The 15,723-nt window shown below is 42.3% G+C and overlaps 1 long non-coding RNA gene across 1 annotated transcript; it reads left to right on the forward strand.

Annotated features, from left to right (window-relative positions):
• Positions 1-3,661: 3,661 nt before the first annotated feature.
• LOC143926993 (uncharacterized) lies at positions 3,662-13,611 on the forward strand. The gene is made up of 2 exons (XR_013262189.1): positions 3,662-3,807; positions 10,869-13,611. It is a non-coding gene; the product is annotated as an uncharacterized LOC143926993 (long non-coding RNA).
• Positions 13,612-15,723: the final 2,112 nt, after the last annotated feature.

The following is a 15,723-nucleotide window of genomic DNA, read 5'->3' on the forward strand; positions in this document are numbered from 1 at the left end:
TTTGTTTTTGCTCCTGTGTTGGCACATCCTGATCATACGTTACCTTTTATCCTTGAGGTTGATGCTTCTGAGACTGGAATTGATGCCCTTCCGTCTCATTGTCCTACCTCTGAGAGCACTATGTATCCTTGTGGCTACTTTTCCAAGAAATTGTCACCTGCGGAGTGCAGTTACAAGATTGGTGACAGAGCTATTAGAAATCATTTTAGCACTGAAAGAATGGAGACATCTCCTCAAAGGTACCACTGTGCCGGTTCTCATTCTTACCGACCATAAGAATCTCACATTCTTGTCTGAGGCTAAATGCCTCTCTCCCAGAAAGATGCGGTGGGCTCTTTTCTTGTCAAGTTTCAATTACATTGTCTAATTTTTACCCAGTACTAAGAATGTAAGGGCTGACGCTTTGTCACGACAATGTTCCTCCACTTCCAAGATGGAGTCTGTTCTGGTTCCTGTGATTCCTCCTGATCGTATTCTGGCTATGGTTCGCACCAGTCTCACTTATCCTTTGGGTGACAAAATTCTTGCTGCTCAGGTCCATGCTCCTCCTAAGAAACCTTGTGACCACTGCATTGTCCCAGAATGTCTCATTACTGCCGTGCTCCAGACTTAGCATTCTCCCAAGGCTGCTGGTTACCCTGGGAAGAATCAACCCTTTTGGGCCATATCCCATCATTTCTGGTGGCCTAGTCCATGTGCTGATGTAACCGCCTTCGTAGCTGCCTGTTCTGTGTGTGCTCAGAGTAAGACTCCAGGACACCTTCCAGTGGGCTTCCTACAACCCATACCTAAAGGAGAGAGGCCTTGGAACCACCTGTCTATGAATTTTATTGTGGAGTTATCCAACTCCCAGGGAAACACAGTTATCCTTATGGTGGTTGACTGGTTCTTGAAAATGCCTCATTGTATTCCACTTAAGAAGTTGCCCACTTATAAGGAACTGGCTTCTATTTTTGCTCATGAGATCTTACACTTACATGGGCTACCCAAGGTGATTGTCTTTGGATGGGGTAGTTAGTTTGTGTCCTGGTTCTGGCAGGCCTTTTGTGCACAGTTGGGAATTCAGTTTGCTTTCTCTTCTGCGTATCACCCACAGTCTAATGGGGCAGAAGAATGAGCCAATTAGTCCTTGGAGAAATTCCTTCGTTTCTATGTTTCTGATCATCATAACAACTGGTCAGACCTCTTAGAGGTGGCTCACAATAGTGCCTTGAATTCTGCTTCCCGATTGTCCCCATTTATGGCGAACTATGGTTTCCAACCTTCCATGTTGCCTAACTCATTTGTTCCGCAGAGTATTCCTGCATTAAAGGAGCATCTCCGTGGTCTTCTTTCCACTTGGGCACAAGTCCAGGAGGCTTTGCGACATGCTAATGATAGATGCAGACTCTATGCTGACCGCAGACGCCTGCCTGCGCCTTCCTACTAGGTTGAGGACAGGGTCTGGCTGACATCTCGCAACCTCCGACTTTGTGTTTCCTCTCTGAAGTTCGCACTTTGGTTTATTGGGCTTTTCCATATTCTTTGCAGGATTTAAGCAGTGGCTTACGCATTAGACCTTCCTTCTAATATGCGTATCTCAAATATATTTCATGCCTCCTTATTAAAACCTTTGGTCTGCAACCGCTTTATGACCTCAGTGCCATGTCCTCACCATGTACAGGTTGAGAATCATGAGGAGTATGAAGTAAAATCCATTGTTGACTCCTGTAGATTCCATGAGTACATACAGTACCTGGTGCATTGGAAAAGGTATGGTCCAGAGGAACGCTCTTGGGTCTCATCCTTGGAATGCATGCCCCTGTCCTCCTCCGTGATTTCCATCAACGTTTTCCCCTCAAGCCTGGTGGTCCTTCAAAGGGGGAGGGGTCATTGAGGCGGGGGTACTGTCAGGGCTGGGCTCAGCCCTTCCTTCTCTGAGCTGCCTGCTCAGCTGTCAGCTTATTGCCAGCTTCTCCTGTGTTCCTGTTAAAGACTTGCTTGGCTGACATTCCATCTGGCTCCAGGTCCTGCTTGCTGTTCCACTACACTGATCCTTGGCTTCCTGACTTTCTGCCTTGTCTGACTACCTATTCCGGTTCCCCCCCCCAAAAAATAAAAAATCAGCGCTATCAGGGTAAGTATTGGGGTATGCAGGGTTTACCAGTCATGGGGACACAGCCATGTTATGTTTCCAGTATTATTTTTAAAAACATGTTTAATCCCTTATATATATTAACTATCATTAAGATGTATTTTTTTTTGTGTGTTTTTCTCAGTTTTTTCATCTAGAATCTACATGTTTGTACAAGTTACTGTACAGATTTCCCCTGAAGAAGCCAATGCTTGGCAAAACATGTAGGGATTCATTGCTTATAACTTACATTGGCCAGTTAACATATTGGCCTGCTTTATATGTATATTTCCCTGTATTGTATTCTTTGTAACACTTATATTTCTTGGCACCCTTATAATCCCCTTTCCCTATCCCTTTTCAATTCTTTTTCTAGAAGTATTGTCAGAATTGATACTTAACATGAAAGTATAAGCAGAGGTTATGTTAAAGTGGTACTCCATTGTACATATGTGTATACAATAACCTGTTTGTCAATTGTCTTAACTGGCATTTTCCTGGGGAGTCACGCTGAGTTTGTGCTGTTACCTCAAGCTCAGTTGAACCATTACTTCCTTTGTAAAATCTTATCTTCACTGAAGTATTCCAGTAAAGGTTGACAGGATATAAACGTATTAAGTGTTGTCTTATTACCTAAAGGTGTTGCAATGATGTCTGAACCCAAAGTGTCAGGTGGTTTGGAATGTTCTCATGGTTATGGCGATGCAGATGAGCAGGTAAATCCAAGCAGTCCCCAAGGGGGCCATGCTACAAAGGTTTTCTCTGTGTTGGAAAGGTTGAGAAAAGCTGATCTAGAGGACTCCAATGCCTTAGCCTTTCTTGGGTTTTTTTTCTTAAAGATGACCCCGCCATTTTGTCATTTCCTAATCAGGAAGTGCTTTCAAACTGGGCTTGAGGCAGCATTTTCTTTTGAGGAGACCAGTCATCTCAGCCAGCTATTTGTGTGCTGAGTATCCAGTCTTCTTAACTGTAACATTAAGGCCTCATTCACACGGGTCATATCAATGCATGCCCCATGTGGAGGCCGTGGTTACCCGTATGGGGATGCACAGGTGTTCTATGCATCTGCCACTGCTCCCAATTTGACATCCATGCGGATGCATGGCCCTGAACACACTCGCACGACTGTAAACTCTCATGTTTGCAGTTGTGTGCCCTCGCAGATGTCAAATTGGGATGCACAGAACACCTGTGTAGACACTTGTTATTAATGTAATCTTATCATACCAGGATTTATGTATACACTTGTTATCATTGTAATCTCATCACGCCAGAACTTATAAAATATGACTGAAGTTTGGTTCTGAAATGAGAAAAAACAGACAGGAATGTGGTTTGCTTTTCACTGCTTTCTAAAATATTTAAGACATGCATAAAGAGTGCATTCAGGGCCATACACCCACACCTGCATGGATGTCAAATTGGGAGCAACAGCTGTGTATGTTAAGTTGACAATTGACATGCGCCCACACTGTAAGGGTTAATTACTTGTTTTATCTTGGGGAGAGAAAAAACACTTTTACTTACCTTCCTCCACTCCCCCAGCAGATAGTGCTCCATGTGCTCTGGCAGTCAACATGTTCAGGTTTATGGACACTGAATTGCTCTTAATGACTGGACCCCCAGACCGTTGGAGTGTGGGGTAGAAGATGCTTCGGGGACTAGTCTAGCAACAGGGAGGAATGGAGGATTAGGTAAGTCAATCTTCTTTTATTGTTCCCCTAGACCTAAATAACACAGCCCCACTTTAAGAGATTTTTTATTTAGTTGCCTGGGATTAATGGGATTTAACGATTTTTAAATACATTCAAAGACAAAAGATATTACAGAAATATACAATAAGGAAAATAAATATGAATAAAGTAAAAGTACTTAGCATGGTTTTTCCTGTTCTGTGGTTCCAAGAGAATCCAATAGCCTTTAGCATAAGTCGGCTTCTGAGGGAGCTACTGGACCTTAGATTGCTTCCCAGCATAGGTGCATCATTGAAAACTGAAAACTGTTGAGCTGCAGATTCCGACATTTTTTCTGGTCCCTGAGGAGGGTATTTACAAAAATGACACAGCCAATCAAAGGACAGAATATACCGTTTATATACTGACAAAATATATTTACAAACACACAAAATTTCAAAATAAAAAATGCTAAATGGACAATGCAGCAATGACCCCAGTGAAAAAGTAAAAACTAAAGATAGGATATAAAATATACTTGAAATGGATCAGAGAGCAGGAGTAACTCCCAATAGTTATTAATGGAAAACTACTACATACTAAAGTGGACTGAAATCACTAGCAATTATTCTAACACCTCCAGTATACTGTATACCTTTCTACAGGAAAACTATTAAATCACATTCTTTTGAAAAAAATATGTAGTTCTCTTTGCAGAATCAGTGTAGTTAAAGTGGTTGTAAACCCTTACAACCAACTTTGACCTACAGGTAAGTCTAGATTAAGGCTTACCTGTAGGTCCAAGAAATATCTCCTAAAACCTATACGGTTTAGGAGATATTTACCCAAAGACAGCCACCACTGTCTAGGGCGCATGCGCAGGTGCACTGGGGCAGGCCGCAGATCGTGGCGATATGCCGCGAGTGTAGGCTCCCGTGCGCATGAGCGGGAGTGAAGTCATCGCGGCTCTGGCGAATCACAGCCAGCGAAGTCACTCCGGGATCCATGGCAGCCATGAAGAGGAAGATGGAGGACCGCTTCGGGGGCTTCGTTCTCAGGTAAGTTATTTATAATGAGCTAGTATGCTATGCATACCAGCTCATTATGCCTTTGCCTTACAGGGTGTGCTTTTAAAAAAAAAAAAAATTGCCTTTACTTCCTCTTTAAGTCACCACCCTATTTAGGACATCTGACTTTCTTTATAACAATGAACCTGCATTGTTATTAATGTTTGGATGCCCACAAATGTCCCTCTACCAAGGAAGTAAAGCCCTACGTTCTTGCATATTTCCATTGGTCACTAAAATGTCTTCTAATTTCTGTTTACATTTGACTAGTATATCATCGTCCACATGGACATTTCAATAAATACATAACATTTTAAAGAGATAGTTGGAGAATGCATGAATTGGGAATTTCCTCCCTGTTCTGGGGTGTGTGAAAAATGTAACTTTCTGCACAAAGTTGCACTGTGTGCAATGACAACAAGGAAAACATTATTTTGAGATTGCCAGGGATTGGAAGATCAAACAGGCTTTGTAGATGATTTTATATCTCGGGGAGTCAGTAAAGGAGTGTTAATGAAAATGGGGTAATCAAAGATTCTTTTAGTTCAATATCTCTCAGTCCCAATTCAAATGCCTCTATTTTAAAACTGGGGAATGGGATCATTAGAAAGTTACATAGTTACATAGTTACATAGTTAGTCAGGTTGAAAAAAGACACAAGTCCATCCAGTTCAACCTTAAAAACAAATACATAAAATAAAAAATAATCGTCTACTAGAATAAATATGGTTGTCTGAAATTTGCTACAAGATCCCATGATAATAATCATGTTCCTTTATTATAAGGTCACCCTCTTGTCAGCTGGCTCTGATCCACTACCGGTATGGCAGGGAATTTTCTACTCTGACTTTTGCACAGGGGTTTTTACTGTAGTGTCTATTTTTATTTTTTTATTTTGCATTTGTGTGGTGTTTGCCTATTTATTTTATTCTATTTTATTCTATGCTTCCCCTTCTAGCTCTCTACTGTCAGACAGGCTTATGTTCTATGAAATCAAAAAGAAAGAAGAGTTCCTCTATGTTTTGCTCCATAATAGCTACTCATCTCAAGCTGGTTGGCATAAGTCAAATGGCTCCATTTTAAAGATGGCAGTGCTGTGGAATAAAAGTGATGAAATGTTCGACGCCAGGATCTGCATCAGAGCAGCCAGGCAGGGGAAGGAGCCCAACCTGATAAATGACAAGGGTTTTTATAGAATGTGCAAAACTCTTCAACACTAAGTGGCATACACCTAAAAAAGGTGTATCCCAAAGCATTGTGTGGCATTGTGTGGCATCATGCCCTTCAAATTTTGTACCTGTACAGTGCCTTGAAAAATATTCATATCCCTTGAAATGTTCCCCATTTTGTCATGTTACAACCAAAAATGTAAATGTATTTTATTGGAATTTTTTGTTATAGACCAACACAAAGTGGCACATAATTGTGAAGTGGATGGAAAATGATAAATGGTTTCAATTTTTTTTACAAATAAATATGTGAAAAGTTACATAGTATGTAAGTTTTAAAAACGGTTCAACCTAGGTGCACGTGTGTTAGTGTCTATAATTATTTCCCCTATCCTTTTGCGTTGTGCTCTTTAAGATGCACATCCAAGATGCACATCCAGATGCACATCCAAGCGTCTTTTAAAAATGTCCATACTCCCCACCGATTGTGGAAGAGAGTCCCACATCCTTATTGCCCTGACAGTGAAAACCCCCCTGTGCAGTGTAGCCTCCCTGGTGGTATGATTATGTCAGATTTTTGTGTCTCAAAGGGGTACATATATTTTGCATAGAAATTTGGGATTTTATATTGTAGGACTGTAATTCTTAGCAATAACACACTTAAATCTGTCCAAACAAGAGTCTAGTAGCTATCCCGGGTGTGATGAAGTTTGAAACACAAAATCATAAATTATAATATAATAAATACATATAAATAATTATAAAAAAATAATAATATAATAATAATAAAATTAATTTCCCCACGATTCACTATCGCTCAATTCTGCAAGTGTTCTAATTTACTATCGCTGTTTTCTAGCTGGTCTAAAACCAGTTTTGACGTAAAGGGACACTTTTTAGATGCCATGGACAATCTCCAGTTTCAAGGCAGAAAGAACAGTATATATCATATAAAACTGCATGCAGGGCATTGGACAACACTGGGGACAACAGGGATGTGAAATAATTTCATACAGTAATGTAATCTGTAAAATTACACTGTACTGTATGTATTGTGATTTTTACATTTTTTGAATTTGCCGCCGGACTCCACCCCCCTGCGTTGCGGTGCTCGAAGGGAACGGAGCCCGGCACAGAGAGGCATCGAGCGGAGGACAGCCCACGGACACAGCGGGGGGACATCACAGGATCCTGGGGGCAAGGTAAGTATGCCACACCAGGATCCTGCAATGTAATACCAAGTGTGACTCGGAGTCACCGCTAATGGTGCTGAAATTGAACCCCGAGCCACACTCGAGAAAACCACCAGGGAGGTTAAGGTTAAACCGCTTCTCCTCCAATCTCATTGTGTGGCCCTGTGTCATTGTACTGAGACTGAATAGTTTTTTTCTATGCTGGGAACCCCGTTGAGGTATTTGTGGATTACTATCATATCCCCTTTCAAGCATTGGTTCTCCAGCGAAAATAAATTTAATGCTTGTAGTCGTTCCTCATAATTGAGGGTGTCCAGTCCCTTTATTAGTTTAACCACTTGACCAATGGGCACTTAAACCCCCTTCCTAATCAGACCAATTTTCAGCTTTCAGTGCTCTCACACTTTTAATGACAATTACTCAGTCATGCAACACTGTACCTTTATGTATTTTTTTTCAAACAGAGCTTTCTTTTGGTGGTATTTCATCACCGCTGGGTTTTTTATTTTTTACTTGAAAAGACTGAAAATTCTGTAAAAAAATAAATTATTTGTTTCTGTTAAAATTTATTGCAGAGTATTGGCAGAGTATTGGCAGAGTATTGGCAGAGTATTGGCAGAGTATTGGCAGAGTATTGGCGAGTATTGGCGAGTATTGGCGAGTATTTGCAAAGTATTGCAGTGTTGCAGAGTATTGCAGTGTTGCAGAGTATTGGCAGAGTATTGCACAGTGTTGCAGAGTATTGGCAGATTATTGCACAGTATGGGCAGAGTACTGCAGATTATTGGCACTGAGCAGCGCTGTGGGCACTACACATTAAGCCCACAGCACTGCTGCAATCTCTCCCCCTCTCCCCTCACGCTGTACCGATCGGTACAGAGAGGAGAGGGATGAACCGGCGTCATGACATGATGCCGATTTGTTTACAAGTGATCGCGCCGTCATTTGATGGAGCGATAACGTGGTAAACGGTCACTACCAGAGGCCTTTTATAGCAATCCGTGATGTACCCGGTCTTCCGGACCCTGCGGTCACGGATGTTTGCGGGAGCACGCCCAGAGGGTGCGCAAGAGCAAGATTCCATGGATGTCCAACCCAGAAAAACACGACCGCGCTGTAGCCGTCTTTCGGCTATGGTACGATCAGTAAGTGGTTAAAATAAACTAAACTTGTGCAGCGCTGTGTCTACCACTGTGTAAGTACTATTAACAGATGTGCCAATGCATAAAGTGCAAATGCCAGTGATAATAAATCAAGATGATGTCCTATTTTTTTGGTCGGGCTGCCGCAAGTATTTAGGATATAGAGAGCTTTTTAACCATTATCTGTATGTATCGTGTTTTTTATTAAATTGTTTAACCGCTTGCCGACCGGTTCATGCCGATATACGTCGGCAGAAGGGCTTGTACAGGCATATTAACATACTTGTGCGTTGCCCTTTAAGAAGCGGTTTGCGGGCACGTGTAAACGCTCCCATCGCAAACTCCCTGTGATTGTGAGTGTGATTGTGTCATCTCATGGAGAGGAAGAACAGGGAAATGTTGATATAAACAAGCATTTCTCCGTTCTGCCTAGTGACACTGACACTGATCACTGACCCTGTAATCGGGAGCGTGATCAGTGTCGCGTCACACATAGACCCCCTCCCCACAGTTAGAATCACTGCCTAGGACACACTTAACCCCTAGAGTGCCACCTAGTGGTTAACCCCTTACTGCCAGTCACATTTACACAGGAATCAATGCATTTTGAATTGCACTGATTGCTGTATAAATGTGAATGGTCCCAAAACAACGTCAAAAGTGTCCGATCTGTCCACCATAATATTGCAGTCGCGATAAAAAAATGCAGGTCGCCACCATTACTAGTAAAAAAAATTATTAATAAAAATTCCATAAAACGATGCCCTATATTGTAGACGCTATAACTTTTGCACAAACCAATCAATAAACGCTTATTGCAATTTTTTTTTACCAAAAATATGTAGAAGAATACATATCGGCCTAAACTGAGAAAAAAAAAAAAAAATTTTTTGGGGGGATATTTATTATAGCAAAAAGTAAAAAATAATGCGTTTTTTTTTTTCAAAATTCTTTTTTTTTTGTTTATGACGCAAAAAATAAAAACCATAGAGGTTATCAAATACCACCAAAAGAAAGCTCTATTTGTGGGGATGTGAAGTACTGTCACGTGTCACTGTGGATTTAATTTTGTAGCGCTGGATACTATATCAAATTTATTTGGACTGTAATATTATTTATGACATTTGTACCAGTTTTTTTTTATTCATTTATGGTTTATATTCATGTATTACTATATTATTTGCACTGAAGATTGTGTCTCTGAGCACAGTCAAGTGAGTAATTCACTTTGTTTGAAGTGAATTATTATCTGAAATATTTGCAATATATTTAATCATTTATATATTAGTACGTAGGTAACTTTTGTGTTTCAGCACTTGGCCTTTGCTATCATATTGGCTGTTTAAGATTTCCAACATAGACACATATATATATATATATATATATATATATATATATATATATATATTTATATATATAGCGGTCACATTAATTGTCACATCATCTTGATTTATTATCACTGGCATTTACACTTTATGCATTGGCACATCTGTTAATAGTAATTACACAGCACGGCACAAGTTTATTTTATTTCATTTTAGTTCAACACAGTTCATGGGAGTGTGTCTGTTGCTAGCAGCTGAAAGCAATTAAGACATTTCCTCACATATGAGGGTTGCCTGTTTGGATTCTTAAGCCCCGTACACACAATGCGATTGTTGGCAGGGGATTGTCTGTTGACAGACTGTTGTCCTAAAATGGGAGGCTAGTAAATTGAAAAAGGGAATCTGATCGAAAAAGGTTTGCATATCATCTCTATGGAAAAGATGTCACTCCTACCCCCCCAGATACAGGTTGACATAGGTGGGGGCACACTTGGTCCCCATAGCCACCCCCTGCATCTGGAGGTAGTGGGAGCGTCCAAAGAGAAAAATGTTATTGGTCAAAATGAATCAAAGTAGATTCAAGATAAATTCATTATATCTCTTAGGTGATTCGCTGCTCTCAGAAATGAAGCCCTCCACAACTCCAATGCCCAAGTCATGGGGGATGGAGTTGTAGAGGGACTCAACATCAAGAGAAATGAGCCAGGACCCCTCTGGAACTGAAATGCCATCAAGCATTCTCAGAAGATCGATGTGGTCTAAGGAAGTCATCAATGTATTCTCGGTGAGACACCCATTTCCCGAAATGATGGTACGCCCTGCTTACCGCTCCTGCAGCCATTTTAGCCAGGAACCATACACTTTTTTTTCTACCCTACTGTACCAGTATAGCTCTTCTCTGCAAGCAGCTAAGGTGGTTCAGCTGTATGAATGGAATGCTAAATATACCGATGGATTCCTTTGTCTTATTTACATCCCCCTTTTTTGGAATTAAAGCAATTTGGGTGAGGTTTGATTCTCTCTTGTGACCACTTGTTTCTAAGTTCTTATGTCTTGATATTGTTTTTTTCAAAAAATTCTGCATAGTTCTTCCTATACTCAATGCCTATTTTCATGTTTATTCATGCTATTGTATTATCTCTTAATATGTCCACGAGATATTTATTCAATTGTTTTGTTATTCTAGTATAAAAAGAGCCACACCATCAATCTGCTGAAGAAACTCTATCGAGTGAAGCATGTCGAGAGTGGTCGTGCCTTGTTTGTATATGCTTCAATAACCAAATTTATCCTTTGATATGGATGTATTTTTCCTTCTCATGTTTTTAATTTTTCTTTAATAAAAAATTCAAAATCTATGTTACTTGATGAGTTCTGATCTCTATACTTAACACCTACAAAGTCCTGAAGTTTGTTACCTCTTTGCCCCATTCTTCAATTATTTAAAATTTGTAATTTTCCATGTGGTTGCCCGTTCCATTATTTTGTTCAGGTCTTTCTGTAAAATGTCCATATTCTGATGCAACGTCCTTGCCCTGCTTATTTTTGTATTTTCTGCAAAAACTGAGATTGAGCTATGGATCCCATCCTTTATATCATTTATGAATAAATTGAATGGAATTGGTCCCAAGACAGAACCTTGGGGTACTCCACTCACCACTCCAGACCAGTCTGAGTACATGTTATTTATCACTGCCCTTTGGATACGCCCGTGAAACCAGTTTTTTATCCAAGCACGAACCTTAAGGTCCATGCCTGTAGACTTCAGCTTTTAGATTAAGCCTTTATGGGGGACTGTATCAAATGCCTTTGCAAAATCCAGATATACTTAATCTACAGGCCCTCCCCTGTCTGGTTGGCAGCTCACTTCCTCTTAGAATGTTAGCAGATTGGTCTGGCTGGAATGACCTTTTGTAAACCTATGCTGATTATTACTAATGATATTTTTTTTCCTTAGTAAATTTTTCGATATAGTCCCTTATCATCCCTTCCAATAATTTAGCCGCTATTGATATTAGGCTTACTGGCCTGTAGTTTCCAGGAATATGTCTCTGCCCTTTTTTGAATATTGGTACCACAATATTGGTACCACATTGACTTTTCTCCAATCGGCTGGTACCATCCCTGTTGATTTAGATTAGATTAGGAACAATGGTCTGGCTATAACCTGACTTCTGAATTCTCTGGGGACTCTGTGGTGTAAGCCACCTGGTCCTGGTGATTTATTTGCAAGTTTATCAAGTCCTTCCCTGACTCCATCCTCTGTTAGCCACGGGGGTACGTCCTGTGTTGTGTCACTAACCGCACTGTCACGGTCAGTATACCCCTCTTTTTCCTGCGTAAAAACTGAGGAGAAGAAGGCATTTAGTACAGTTGCCTTTTCTGTGTCATCTGTAACCATCCTCCTATCATCGTCTTTTATATTGGGCAATGTGTTCTGATTTTGCCTTTTTATCGTTAATATATCTAAATATTTCTTTGCCTTTTTTTACTCTCCTCTGCCACGTGTCTCTTATAATTTTTTTTAGACGCCCTGATTGCATTCTTACACTTCTTTTGGCATTCCTTGTAGTGTTGGAATGCTGTTGGTGACCCAACCCCTTTATATTGTGTGCCTTAGTTCACATTGATGCTACTTTGAAATCGTGCTACTTCATTTGAAGTAGCACGATTTCAAAGTAGCAAGATAAGCGCAATTTCAGCTGCTACTTGATAGACATCTGTGTGGCTTCATGCACAGATGTCTATTAAAGTCACACCTGAAATCTGCAAAAGTAGTGCAGAAACAACTTTTGCAAATCGGTGCGGTGCTGCAAAATCGTTGTTGCATCAATTGAAACAGTGCGATTGCCTCCAATAGGCTGTGACTTGTCATATTTGATCTCTCAAATCGCATGACAAATCACTCCAATGTGAACCTAGGCTCAATGATGCTTTTTACATTACGGTTTAGCCACCATTTGCTCTTCTATATTTATTGCCCATTGGAATGCACTTACCTTTGTTTAATATGCTCCTAAAACATTCCCATTTTTCTTACGTGTTCAATGTTTCTGGGATTTGATCCAAATTGTTGCCTTGTAGTATTGAACGTAGTTCAGAAAAATTGGCCCGTTTGAAATTCAGAACACGATGTTCACATTTGCATGGAAGCACAATTGACTGAATGCTAATTATTCCGAGAATTACCGTATTTATGTGTAGCGGGGTCTCTTTAAGGACTATAAAACTACTGTTCCCAGAACCCCGCTGGTTCCCAGGATGTTTGGAGTTATGCCCCAGAGACTCATGGGGGTGGACATATAAGGAGGGGGAGAGGCCTAGTTCGCTCTCTTTGGACACCCCCCCCCTCTCCTAGCAAGAGGAGGTCTGTGCTGAACTGCTGGAGGCACAAGGCCTGAAGCCTGGGCCTTGTGCTCTTTTCCAAAGAGCCCTCTGCCAGCCTAGCTGCACCTGAGAGACATTTTCTCATCCTTGCTGCAGTACACCAGAAGGATTGAAGACTCGGAGGTCGGTGGATTCCTGTTCCTAGACGAATCGGCGGAGGAAACGGACTTGGACTTGTCCGGGTGGTGAGAGCTGTTTAAAGACAGATACTTTATCTTTATTATTCGTTTGGATTACAAAGTTGTTCTTCAAGTGCACCACCGAAAGATTGCTAGCGAATATTGTTTCACTGGACTTCCATCTAGATCAGTCAGGCCTGACTGCATAGGTAGATAGTGCTGGGTGTTAGTTTACCCATGCGGGGAAGTAGCTGAAAAAGGGCAGCGCTAGAGTTGCATAGCAATACTTTATTATGCTGATTACTCTGTTTATCTTTATTACTGGTTACTGCAGGGACCTGCTTATGTGTTGCAAACCAAATGTTTGATTCATGTTATTCCTTTTATAAAAACAACAAGTAAAGTCAGTTATATACTTTCAAAGATTGTCTATGAGCTTGAGTTATCCACCCACGCACACACACATATTTAGAGTATAAGCGATTTAATGTGTATTGCTAGATACTAACTGTGCCAGAGTGGGTAGAGCAGATTGCCGGGGGGGGGGGGGGGGGGGGTTGGCGGAGCTGTGCTCAGGGCCCAAACCAAACTTGCGGCCCTCTTAAGTGAGGGTATCGCTATACGTGGGGGCTCGTAAATCCGGGATTTCTGAGACAGCGGTGAACACGCCAGAGGTACCGGCATGGACCCACAGGGAGTCAGAGCGTGGTGTGAAGCGGCTAAGGCCGACCCAAGTCAGTCAGTGGTCATTAGCCTCCCAGGGGAGAAATGGTCAACTGAGACCGTAGAGGAGTTAATGAAGTCAGTGTCCCCAGACCATGAACCATGGGTGATGGAGATAAAATCAGACCCCCATCAGACTGGGATGGGATGCCGGAGGCTTGCAAGCGCAACTGTGTACGGACACAAGACAACAGATCCTATAGGTTGGCGCACGCAACAAAGGAGGAGCCATCGCCAACGGGATCACCGCAGGCTGCGGCCCGTACCTCACCCGAGAGTCTCAGATCAGCACCGGCCACCCTTAGCGCAGAACTGTGTGCTGTCCTGGGGGAGATTGTGGCCCAGTGCAAGAAGGATCCCACAGATTACCCGATGTCGGGGTACAGAAAACTCCGGATGTTTTCAGGGAGGAAACCTGTACCTTCGGAAGAAGAGGGATTTGAAGAGTGGTTAGATAGCGCAACTCAGGCACTAGAGGAATGGGAAGTTCCAGAGCGCAGAAAGAAGCAGAGGATTGTGGAAAGTCTAAAGGGGCCTGCTCTAGAGGCCGTACGCAACCTGAAGATGAGCAAGACAGACTGTAATGCGCAGGAGTACCTAGATGTATTACAGAATGTGTTTGGTGGGACAGAGAAAATCTCTGAGCTTGCTTATCAGTTAGAGCATTGCTACCAGAAGAAAGGTGAAAAACTATCAGACTACATGGGACGTTTAGATAAAATCCTGCATAGGATGATCCTAAGGAAGGGGATCAGCCCAGGGAAAGTAGATGAGGCCCGTGCTCAACAGGTACTGAGGGGAGCTCAACCCATGGATCCTATTGCATGGACACTGCGTGCCCGACAGGATGGGAAGAATCTGGAGTACACTGACCTCATCCGAATGATCAGAGAGGAAGAGGCCCTACTGGAAGAGAAATGGGAAGAACATCTCACCGAGCCCGTCAAACAACCGGTAGCAATAGTTACACCGGCCATGACTCCCGCTAGAGATAAGGAGGTGGACACTTTGAAGTTACAGATGTCCCAGGTGATGGAGATGTTGACTGCTATGATGGCGAAAGGTCAAGGGGGAGCCGAGAAACCAAGTCCTAGGAAGGAGTTGTTTCCAGATACACCAACACCAAGCCCCACTCGAGACCGAGAAGAGATGCTATGCTACAACTGCGGGGGCAGTGGCCACTTCGCCAGTAGATGTTCCAGTCCCAAGAAGAAGAAGATAAATAACCGCCAGCCGACGGGAAACTCCAGAGGGCCCCGGTGAGGGAGTCAACCGGGTGCCCATGCCTTTCAGTGAACTCCAAACTGAATAGAAGGAAGAGAAAGAGAGAAAACCAGACCCCTCAGAAGGAATGTCTACAAATAAGAAACAATAACATCCCTCAGCGGGTTTGTACTCCCATTACTGTGGGGAGGGTCAATGCATACCAGGCTCGAAAAAGAATAAAGTCAAAAACCAACTGGATGAAGACGGGTCCCCAGAAGAGGGTGGCCTCAACCCAGCCCTACCCAGAAGAATTGGTCGGCTCGTCCCCCACTGTCTCCATCCAGGTGGAAGGAGTCTACACGAAGGCCCTCCTGGACACTGGAGCTCAAGTGACTTTGTTGTACAGAGACTTCTATGATAGGCACTTGAGCCATTTGCCTATACAGAAGATAGAAGAGCTGGAGATATGGGGCCTGGGAGCTCAGAGTTTCCCCTACGATGGTTACCTGCCCATAAAGCTGACCTTCGATCCATCTGTGGCGGGGAAAACAGAGGTGTTTGACACCCTGGCAGTTGTGTGTCCTAGACCGCCCAGGGCCAGCAAGA

The sequence above is a fragment of the Lithobates pipiens genome, unplaced genomic scaffold (assembly GCF_037356315.1).
Source record: "Lithobates pipiens isolate NorthernLeopardFrog02 unplaced genomic scaffold, aLitPip1_a1.2 Scaffold_23, whole genome shotgun sequence".
NCBI lineage: Eukaryota > Metazoa > Chordata > Amphibia > Anura > Ranidae > Lithobates > Lithobates pipiens.